Here is an 11,819-nt window from a genome sequence, read left to right as displayed (position 1 = left end):
GACCTCACATACAGAGGGTTGTGTTTCTTCTTCTCACCATATCGCCATCGACATCACCGCTGTGATTTAGGTCAGTCTCACATGACAGAGCACGCTGACTCACTGCAGATAAACAACATACGGATCATCACCATGGAAACACCATCTCTCTCTCTCTCTCTCTTGACGCTTGTTTTGTACGGTATGGTAGTTAGCAGTTTGGGTTGCGCTGCTGCTGATGCTGATGCGTATGGCCTCCATTTGCATCCTTGGCACATAAAGATCAGTCCAAGCATGTGGTTTGTTTGTAAGCTTGTCATCTTGTACTTTTGGAAAGAAGAACGTTTTGGCCCAAAATATATGTGGGTGCGGCCAGATGTTCCGTGTGTTGGAGGCGGAGATATGTTTACTTATCTCTAATGGTAAGGATTGTTTCTCAGCCCAGGTGGGGACAACGTAAATGTTGTAATACCCTGTGTTTATTCATGGCAAGGCAGGTGTGTACCTGTACAAACAGTCTGGAGAATGACCCCCTCTTGTCTCCATGCCACCTGTGTGTGTGACAGGGTGGGTCTACCTCCCCCCGCCATGCCTGGCATGTGGAATACTACTACTACTACTAATAATAATAATAATAATAATAATAATAATAAAACTTTATTTATATAGCACCTTTCATGCAAAAGAATGCAGCTCAAAGTGTGGAATATTGGGCTGTTCCCATAACTCTAGTGATGTATGTGCCCGTTACACAATTAGTGCAATCATAATCGACTGCAATGAAAATTCCAGACATGAATGAACTAGAGCTAAACAGGAATAAACAGCAAGAGCACAGAGAGCACCAGGAATTAACATGGATTTGCTAATCCAGGACAAGGAGCCTTCTCAACGTTGGAGAGTGTGCAGAAAGCCAGGGCTGCTCCTAACAATGCTACACCTACGATACTGTAGTGGAGTCGAAGAGAACAGCAGTGATTTAACTAAGAGAAGAAAAAACAGGAAAATGAGAAGAAGAACAACATTTGGAACGCAGGCAAATGGAAGTGAGCGCAAGAGAATGGAGAAAGAACAGGAGAAAGAGAGAGAGGGAGAATGGAGGGAGAGAGGGAGAAAGAGAAAGAGAGAGAGGGAGAAAGAGAAAGAGAGAGGGAGAGGGGTGGTGAAAGTAAACAGAGGGGAGAGAGATGCTGAGGACCAGGAGGCCAGAGCTGGGCTTACACACTGACCCAGTGGCACTGGCTTGAGGTCATGGCAGATTACTGCTCGGGGGAGAGCGAGGGGATTTGAGTGCTTTTGAAAGCAGAGAAAAAAAGGGTTTAAAAAAGAGGGATTAATAGAACGAGAGCGAAGTGGGAGAGGGATTACTCTGCTGGGAACAGGATCGTAATGTAATCCATGTGGCATACTGCGCTTCCAGCCCATACTGGGATCTGAGAACGGGAGATGGCGCTGAGAAGTATTGCTCAGTCACTTGGCCGACATTTTGTGCTCCTCTATCGCTCACTGTGTGACTGTATGTGTATGTGTGTGTGTGTGTGTGTGTGTGTGTATGTGTGAGTGTGTGTGTGTGTGTGTGTGTGTGTGTGTGTGTGTGTTTGTGCTCCTCTATCACTCACTGTGTGACTGTATGTGTATGTGTGTGTTTTCTCATCTGTCTGTCATTTCTCATCTGTCTGTTTTTCTATTTCTCTTGGCCTTCTCTTATCTTCCACATTTTTCTTTCTCCACCCAGCTCCTCCAAATGACTCAACGACCACTCTTCCTTTTTATAGTAATGAAAAACAGCTGCCTATTACCTATTACTTATTACATGCATGTTAGTGCTTGCCTTCTTATTCTTCTCCCTCTCTCTCTCTCTCTCTCCCTCTCTCTCCCTCTCTCTCTCTCTCTCTCTCTCTCTCCCTCTCTCTCTCTCTCTCATTTTGCTTCCCTCTATTGCAGTCTCTCAGTGGTTATGTAAGGGTTGGGGTCAAAGTGTCACCGTGGTTGCTACTGGTAACAGCGAGCTGAGAGGGGCTGCAAAGAGGGGAACAAATGATTGAAAAAGAAGAGAGAACATAAGAAGACACACAAAGCTCACTTTTTACTGACATTTTACTGCACTGGCACAGATGTTACAGAAATATATTTTCTCATTAACTCCCTGAAAAGATTTGTATTGAAACAGATTTGTTTCAGCTTATTCTTTAAAACCATACGATGATTATTCCTCCGTTCTTCCCCATGAGTTGAGCTGACAGATCCGGAGAGGAAGAGGAAGATGAAGAAGAATGAGATAGGATCATCATGCTGCACAGAGATGTTCAGTAACGGGACAGGAACCCAAACAGTGGGGGACCGATGGAGTTTAAAGGAAACAAACCAAACCCTGCAGGCATGGAAAGGAGCAGAGAAGGGGAAATCAGAGGAGTAAACATGAACGGCACTGAAGATGGAGAAGAAAGAGTTAGAAGGGGAGACATGGTGTGTGTGTGTGTGTGTGCGTGTATGTGTGTGAGTGTGTGTGTGTGTGTGTGTGAGCGTGTGTGTGTGTGTGTGTGTGTTTGTGTATGTGTACTTGTATGTGTGTGAGCTTGTGTGTGTTTGTGTATGTGTACGTGTATGTGTGTGAGCTTGTGTGTTTGTGTTTGCGTGTGTATGCGAGGAAAAGGGACAGGGAGAGAGAGGGCGAGAGTGAGAGAGGGAGGGAGGGAGGGAGGGAGGGAATAGGGGGTAGGGGAAGAGTGGGAGGGCTTGGTGTATCCTGCTGTGTTGGCCTAAGCTGCTCCACTAACCTACTTACTGTAATCTCCCCTTCTCCCTGTTTCATAACTCAGTCTGCCAGAAGATTGCATCATTAAATCCCACAACCTGTGGTTGCAGCGTTATCATCACTCCTCAGAAAATGCAAATCAATGCTGTTTTGACTGTTGAAACAAAAAAAAGAAATGACATCCTTGTGAAATTATAACACACCAAGTTGCAGACTGCGGCAATCACTGGCTACGCTCTCAGCACTAAATCTAACATAGGCTGCACCGACAGCAGACTGAACAGAGATTAATGTTACGTGATTTACAAATCAAAACAGGCCTGTCAGTAACACCCATTTGGGTTCCACTCTCCAGATGCCCGCACGAGGAGCCAGAGGCATACATTACGTGATTCCAATTCTGATTACATAACCCATGTTGACAAACACTGGTCACTGAAAGTGTCATTCATCTTTAAAATGTCAAGTCAAGTTGTAATCATTTTGTTATCGCAAAAAGATTCCTTGTAAGATTCCCCTCGAAGGGGAGGACTGGGGAGGGGGCCTCAGCGACCCCTCAAGCTATGCCAGCGGGAGCTCAGTCTCCTGGTAGGGTCACCCACAGGTGGACAGGTGGAAGCAGGGTCGTGCACAGGAATTTTGAAGGGCCTTTGCTCTGCCTTGGAAAAAAGGGGCAACACTTTAATTTTTGTAACCGCCTATTAATATTCTGCCTATATCACTTGAAACTCTGAAATTGTCAGGGTCGATCACTAACCGCCGCCACCACGCCCCCTCCCCCCGCGCACATATTCCGCGATTATTTTATCTAGGCCTACATGAAGTTCTGCAGCCGTAATACTATTTAAAAATATATATATTTCCTTCGGTGGGGCAACTTCAGTCGAGGAGGGCAAACGGGCAGTTGCCCGAGCAACCTTAGTCCCCTCCTGTGGAAGGGTAGAGCTCAGTCTCCTGGTAGGGTCATCCAGGCTGGACAGGTGGAAGGGTAGAGCCAGACGATCCACTGGTCCTCCAGGTAGGGGTTGGGCACAGGGATAACAACCCAGTCCAGTAGAAAAAGCCTAGTTATGGAAACAGCAACATATAAAATGACCACTACTGTGTGGGACCGACTTCTATAGAGTCATCAAAAGATACTCACATGAATGGCAGTAGTGAAAACTGGAAGAAAGTTACTGAGAGGAAAATGTAAGACCAGGATCTGTTTCTGGAATGTCCAAACAACGTACGAGAGAGGGAAACTGGACCAAGTACCATCTGAAATGAGACGCTACTACTGAGTGAGAGCAGGTGGACAGGATCAGGTAGACACAAGACCAACGCAGGGTAGACAGTACTTTACTCAGGTAAGGATGACAACCAACATCATGAAGGGGCAGCTATTATCCTGAAGAAAGGAACTGAGAAACCTGTCAACAGCAGACTTATGAAAGATAAGAATGAGAGGGAAGCACATCACCACCATCATCCAGGGCTATACCCCAACAAACGACAGTAATGAAGAAACAAAAGAGGTATTCTATGAACAACTGCAAGATGAGGGACAGGGATGAATTGTAATAGGTGAAAGTTGGGAACGATAACACAAACTACGACACGGCGTTGTTTGGGGAGAGAGGGCTTGGGGTTTGGGGAGAGAGGGCTGTGGAACCCTGTGCGACAACAGAAAATGGCTGCTGGAGCTCTGTAACGCCTATAACCTCATTGGGAGAACTCTCTTCCCTCACCGTGTCATCCACACGTTCCCCCAATGGAAGGTATAAAATAGGGGGATGATGAATTGAATAAACCCCAAAAAGGACTGTATTGCTAGTTGTGAAAAGGGTGACAATCGCCACAGGTCTGTCCGGTTAGAACGAGAATGATGTCAATGTCCCAATGATGACAGATGTAATGGAGTATTTATTGCACACACTCAAGCCTTGAATGGCAGGATGGACATGAATGACGATGAACTGTGATTGAATTATCCGTAAATGACCGTGAACTGACTGATATAATCCGTGTTTGAACCGTGGTTTCTACAGAATGACATAAATAACAAATATACAATATTAACAATGATATATACACCAAGCATAACTATATTATACACACGGCAATGATCTGAACATGGATATGCTACTTTAACACCGTGCCGCGTAACGGTGAACATTCCATTATCTCCGTTACTAACATTCACGTGAATTAGCAGTAACGGAGTGAAATACCCAAGACAGTGAATGATTAATATCCTAAATGACTAACAGATATTATCTACACTAACATTAACAGACTAACTCGCTAAACCACACATATACTATATACAAACACTCACATTCACAAAGACGCACGGCAAGACGAAAGTGAATGTCCTTGATAATGGATTGTCCGTTTACTCCTTGATGAGAATGCTCCTCTCCAGCTTCTATTGACCCACACACTGGCCAGCGGTGGGTCAGGCTTATATAGGGGAGCTGAGGGGGAGCCTTGAAACCGTTGGGTTTGACCAAATGGTCAGTGAAATTCCACTGTGCACGAGCCCCACGGAACTCTGGGATCAAATGATAGGATGACCTCTCATGGACCCCAGGTCCCGTGAATGGCCGGCACAGTGGGGTGCCCAACTGGATAGAGCTGGTGGAGGCAGGCGTTTTAACAGCCGCCCCCAACTTTGCGTAGAAAAGTTGTTCCCTGATGTTAGACAGTGGTATCTAGTGGGAGGGATGGAAGTCTGATGATTCTGGCAACAGGCCGCGTGTATGTCCGGTCCTTGACCTGGACCTGCGCAGTCCGTATTCTGCCATCAGCTCCTGGAAAGACTGCCGTGACTTTACCAACAGGCCACAAGGCACGTGGAAGCTGCTGGTCAACAATCATGACAATGCTGTCAACTGTGAGTGCGTCCCTTTCCTGTTGCCACTTGGAACGGGTCTGTAGTGATGGCAGGTAGTTCCTAATGTACTTGACCCAGAACTGGTCCGCTAGGGCCTGGCACTGCTTCCACCTGCGGCGGCTGAGGAGCTCTGTTTCTGAGTAGATTACCTGAGGAATTGATGGATCACGCCGCCCCATCAGGAGCATGTTGGGTGTGATGGGATCTGGATCCGCGATGTCTGATGACGTGTAACCCAGTGGCTTTGAGTTGATGATGCCTTCCACTTCGATCAGCACTGTCATCAAAACCTCCTCCGCAACCGACTGAGCTCCCAGGGTGGTGTGTAGGGCAGATTTAATGGACCGGATTTCTCTCTCCCAGGACCCACCGAAATGTGGGGCATTCGGGGGGTTGAATTTGAAGCTGATCTGCTGACCAGCCAATTGGGCCTGTAGCTCGGGTGTGAGAGCTTTGAAGGCATCCTGTAGCTCTGAGTTGCCACCTCTGAAGTTTGTGCCTTGATCTGATAGCAACTCATGCGGCTTGCCTCGTCGCGCGATGAAACGACGTAGAGCCATCAGGAATGCGTCCGTATCCATGTTTGCTAGCAGATCAAGATGCACTGCATGGGTTGTCAGACACTTGAAAACGATGCCCCATCGTTTCTCTGTCCTCCGTCCAATCTTGATGAGGTATGGACCGAAACAATCCATACCTGTGGAGTAGAAAGTGGGCTTGGAAAGCCGCAAGCTGGATGGGGGCAGGTCAGCCATTCTGGGGATGACTGGACTACTGCGCCATTTCCGGCACTCAGCACAGCCGTGCTGGTGCTTTCTGACGGCCTCTCTCCCCCTCAATATCCAGAACCGTCGCCGTAGCTCAGCAAACACCCTCTCCGGGCCTGGATGCATGAGTCGGCTGTCACCATTCTGAATAATGAGCTTGGTGATGGGGTGATGCGGATCCAGCACTATGGGGTGCAAGGTGTCTTCCTCCAGGGACTCGCACCTGCGGAGCCGCCCCCCCACGCGGATCAGTTGGACCCCTGAGTCGAACTCAGGAGCCAAGGTGAGCAGTCTGCTGGATGCAGAGACAGGTTTCCCTCCTGAAAGAAGAAGAAATTCCTCCGGGAAGCAGTCCCTCTGCACCGTCCGGATGAGATCAAGCTCAGCTTGTCTGAAATCCTCTGCTGTGGGGACAGTGGGCGTAGCCGCCCCATGACGTGCTTTGACAGAGGCTTCCAGCAGCTCTTGGTAGCTGCTGAAACCCCCTGCATCTGGAAGTGACGAAGCAGGGGTCACCGAAACGTGGCCACAGAAGTGTGACTTCCGCAGTTCCACGGACTCCTCGGATGCTGCAAAGTCTGGTTCTGCTGGCCATGTAGTCTCATCCTGCAGAAGGAATGATGGGCCGTTGATCCAGCGGTGCTCACCCAGAAGTTGAGACAGGGTCAGGCCTCTGGTTATGTCATCAGCAGGGTTGTCTGCTGATCTGACATGTCGCCAGGGACTGCCTTCTGTCAGCTCTTGGATGTCAGCTACTCTGGTGCCAACAAACACCTTGTAACGGCAGGACTGTGACTGCAGCCATTGCAGAACTGTGGTGGAATCTGTCCAGTGTGTGATGCTGGCTATGGCCAGGGTGAGTTCCTTTTTCAGGACTGCAGCTAGCTGGGCACCAACGTGTGCAGCGCATAGTTCCAGCCTGGGGATGGATTGCTGCCGTACTGGGGCTACTCTTGATCTGGCTGCCAGGAAGGCCACTTGGATGTTGCCTGCCTGGTCCACTGTCCTGAGATATGCCACAGAACCATAAGCCTTCTCTGATGAATCAGCGAATACATGTATGGTCTGTATACATGATGACACATCAGTCCCAGGCTGACTATAACACCTTGGGAGTGAAAGTGACGGAAGCTGATGGAGTTCACCCTCCCAAGCGTGCCACAGCTGGAGCAGGTCTTCTGGGAGCTGGGGGTCATCCCAGTCTCTTTTCTTGCTCCAAAGACACTGCACCAGGATCTTGGCCCGTGTGGTGAATGGGATGAGGAGGCCAAGTGGGTCGTACTGCCTGGCTAGGACCCGATAGATGCTCCGCATGGTGGGCTCAGTCTGCTCTGATTGACGGAGCCGGTATGTGAGGGTGTCTGATGCACAGTGCCACAGTAGTCCCAGTGTCCGTTCTTGTGGGTCAGATCCATCGTGTGACAGCCAGAGCTCACAGCTCTCTGATCTGGCTTCAGATGGCAGGTGACTGATGATGGCGGGCACATTGGTGGCCCACTGGCGTAGCTCAAACCCACCGGAGAGGAGTAGAGGCTGTAGCTTGTTGACTAGCTGCTTGGCTTCTGACACTGATGCAAAGCTCTGCAGCAGATTGTCAACATAGAAACAGTGCTCAACTGAGTAGCGGGTATCTTCCTCCGGGCTGCTGTGATCCAGGACATGTTTCTGGAGAGCGAAGGTGGCACAGCATGGACTGCATGTCGTACCGAATGGCAGCACCTGCCATTCATACACATCTGGTGCCCTGCTTCGCTCCATGTCCCTCCACAGAAAGCGCAGGAAGGGCTTGTCTTGAGGCAGGAGACGAACCTGATGGAACATCCCCTTGATGTCAGAGCTCACTGCAGTGGAGTACTGCCTGAAACGGAGCAGAACTCCCAGCAAGGATGATCCTAGTGTGGGACCTGGAAGGAGTTGCTCATTCAAATTGCCACCCTGGTGTGTGAATGAACAATTGTACACGATGCGGTCCTTGCCGTTGTGATGGACCATGTGATGGGGAATATACCATGCATCATCACTGGTGTGCACTGCAGCAGGGGGAAGTTTGTTGATGTAGCCAGCATCCAGTAACTTCTTTATCTCCTTACTGTAAGTCTCTGCGCGGACCGGTTCATGAAACAGCCGTTTCTCAGTCCCACGCAGATGGCCCAGTACGGAGTCTGTGCTGGCTTGAAGAGGCGGGACCTTTTCCTTCCACAGGAGGGGGGTAGCATACCTGTCAATGCCATCCACCTCCACTCTGACTGTCTTCTCCTCCAGTGTTCTGACAGCGGCTGTGTCCTGCTTGGACCGTGTAATGAGCTTCTCATTACGGTAGGGCAGGACATCCATCTGCCAGAGCTGAGCCACATGTTGGAGCAGCTCAGTGGTGGGAGTCAGAACTCTGGTAAATAGACATTGAGGGGTGGAGGATTGATGAAGGAGGACTTTGGCAGGGCCCTGCAATGTCCATCCAAGGCGTGTATTCAGCGCTGCAGGTCCACCTGGTGGGCCTAGGAGCACACGCTCGACCGGGGTGATCAGATGAGGATAATCAGAGCCAATGAGGAGCAGTGGTTGGGCCTGATTAAATGACTGAAGGGGCAGACCCCTGAGGTGGTGATATGTCCTTTGCAAGGCTTTGACCGGGTGTGAGTGGGTAGAGAGGCCCAGCTCAGACGCAGTGAAAGCCTGCTCTATTTTGTATCGCTTGTGTGGTTGACTGGCTGATGCAACAGAGAAGTTGACTGACCTCCCTGGCACAGACCTGATATCCTGACGGATAGTTCGGAGTGCCAGATCCTCCTTCCGTCCTTGCAGGCCCAGCTTCTGAGCAGCGCTATGTAGCAGGATGGTGCGCTCTGACCCGTCATCCAAGATGGCGTAGGTTTCCATCTTGGTGTCGCCGTTGAACAAACACACCTTCACCATTTTCAGCAGCACACAGCTACCCCTCCTGGCAGGATCGAGGTAGTTCGTGACTGGATGCTGAATGGAGGGGGCTTGCTTCTCCGGTCTAGCGTTCACCTCGTGCAGCACTTCCAGGTGGGTCCCATTGCATTTTGGGCATCTGGCCTTCAGATAGCACTGCGCTGCTTGGTGGTCCCTTCCACACCTCCAGCACCGTTTCCCATCCTTTATCCAGCTCACCTTCTGCTCCTTGTTCAGCTGCTTGAAGGCTGCACACTGATTGAAGAAGTGCTGGATATCGTCACAGAACGGGCAGTACTTCTTGGGCGGTTCTGTGTTACGTGATGGGGCTTGTGCTGGATAGCTTGCCTTTACAGGGGGGTCATGTCCGAGCAGGACAGTGGTTGACCGTGTCGCTGGGCCTTGCTTCGCCCTGGCGCCTCTCTGGCGGTCTGATCGCTCCTCCATCGGTGCTTTGGAGTGCGTGAATGGCACCTCATCCTGCTGAACTCGGACCTCTTTCTCCAGCCACTCAGCGAAGTCCAGCAGTGTGGGGATTGGTGTCCGTATGGGGTCGACGTAGCGCTTGAACTGGGTGCGCATGTCATGTGGCAGCTTGGACAAGAGCCGTGACACATGTGAGCCACACTCCAGTTCTGTTCGCCCTTCTCTCCCCAGCTGGTCCAACATCCCCACAAGGGCCCGCACCTTCAGTGCGAACAGGCGGAACCCCCTGCTGTCCCCGCTCTTGACTGGAGATTCAGCAAGGACCTCATTGATGCGCTGCAGAGCCAGTCTGTGTGGCTGGCCATACAGCTCTGTGAGGGATGCCATCGTGTTGGTATATGGATACCGGCTGTTACAGTAAGAGTCTGCTATCAGCAAAGCATCCTCCAGCTTCAGGTGGTCGACTAGGATCTGATACTTAAACCGCTCAGTTGCATCCGCAGGCAGGATGTTCTCCAATGCCAGCTTCAGGCGGGCAAACTGGCGGGGGTCTTCAGCGGTGAAGCACGGGATGTGAGGCTTTGGTCCTCTGTAAGTGCTCTCTCGTCGGGGAGGAGTAGGTGGCCCATCGTAAGGACCCTGCCCCAGTGGCCTCAGTCCAGCAACCGGGTATGATGCTGGGTTGTGAGGACGAACTGATGATGTACGTGGAGGCGTGAAGGGCTCCATGTACTCCGGCGTTGGCACATTATATTGCAGTGCTTGAGGTGCTGGGCTGTGCTCTGGACGCATATGCATGCTCCGCATATGGTCAGTTAGCTCAGCTACCAGCTGTGGTGGCGGATGATGTGGGCGTTGCACCTGCCACGGAGATCCCTGTGTTGCTGCACTGACCATGTCATGGTACAACACTGGCGGAGGTGGTGGCGGGAACGTGTCATCATCCGGTTGGGCAACCAGCTGATAATGATGAGACGTAGGCCTCTGTAAACCTTGCAGGTCATCCGCTGGCGGAAGGAAGGGCTGCCTGGTTGTCAGTGGCGTGGACGAGAAGTCCGGGAAAGGAAGCCTTGAATAGGATACCCCACTGTCTGCGACGTGGGGTCGTCCTCTGGATGCGGCAGCGAAGCTGGTGGTTGTAGCTGGTGGTGCATCTGATGCACGTGGTGAGAGGGCTTGGACAATTTGCTGCATATCCAGCCTTAATTGCTGATTGTCCTCCTTCATCTCCCTGATAGCTGAGAGGAATGCCTCTGGGAGTGGGCTTGACTGCTTCTGTCCAGCAGGTGGTGCTAGAGTGTCCTCATGGCTGGGACTGATGGCTCCACCAACGGCTTGGTCTGGAATGGTGTGTGGAAGGTGACGTCTTGGCAGTTCAAGCAAGAAGTCATCCAAGTACCGTGGCTGACGGCCCTCACGGCGAGCACGGGTGTTGTCTCTGGGCATCGACATCCTGGACTGTAGAAATTGTAAAATCCGGCTCGAAGGACCATATAAAATAGGGGGATGATGAATTGAATAAACCCCAAAAAGGACTGTATTGCTAGTTGTGAAAAGGGTGACAATCGCCACAGGTCTGTCCGGTTAGAACGAGAATGATGTCAATGTCCCAATGATGACAGATGTAATGGAGTATTTATTGCACACACTCAAGCCTTGAATGGCAGGATGGACATGAATGACGATGAACTGTGATTGAATTATCCGTAAATGACCGTGAACTGACTGATATAATCCGTGTTTGAACCGTGGTTTCTACAGAATGACATAAATAACAAATATACAATATTAACAATGATATATACACCAAGCATAACTATATTATACACACGGCAATGATCTGAACATGGATATGCTACTTTAACACCGTGCCGCGTAACGGTGAACATTCCATTATCTCCGTTACTAACATTCACGTGAATTAGCAGTAACGGAGTGAAATACCCAAGACAGTGAATGATTAATATCCTAAATGACTAACAGATATTATCTACACTAACATTAACAGACTAACTCGCTAAACCACACATATACTATATACAAACACTCACATTCACAAAGACGCACGGCAAGACGAAAGTGAATGTCCTTGATAATGGAT

The sequence above is a fragment of the Clupea harengus genome, chromosome 22, assembly GCF_900700415.2.
Source record: "Clupea harengus chromosome 22, Ch_v2.0.2, whole genome shotgun sequence".
NCBI lineage: Eukaryota > Metazoa > Chordata > Actinopteri > Clupeiformes > Clupeidae > Clupea > Clupea harengus.
The sequence above is the reverse complement of the archived record's forward strand: the minus strand, read 5'-3'. Positions refer to the sequence as shown.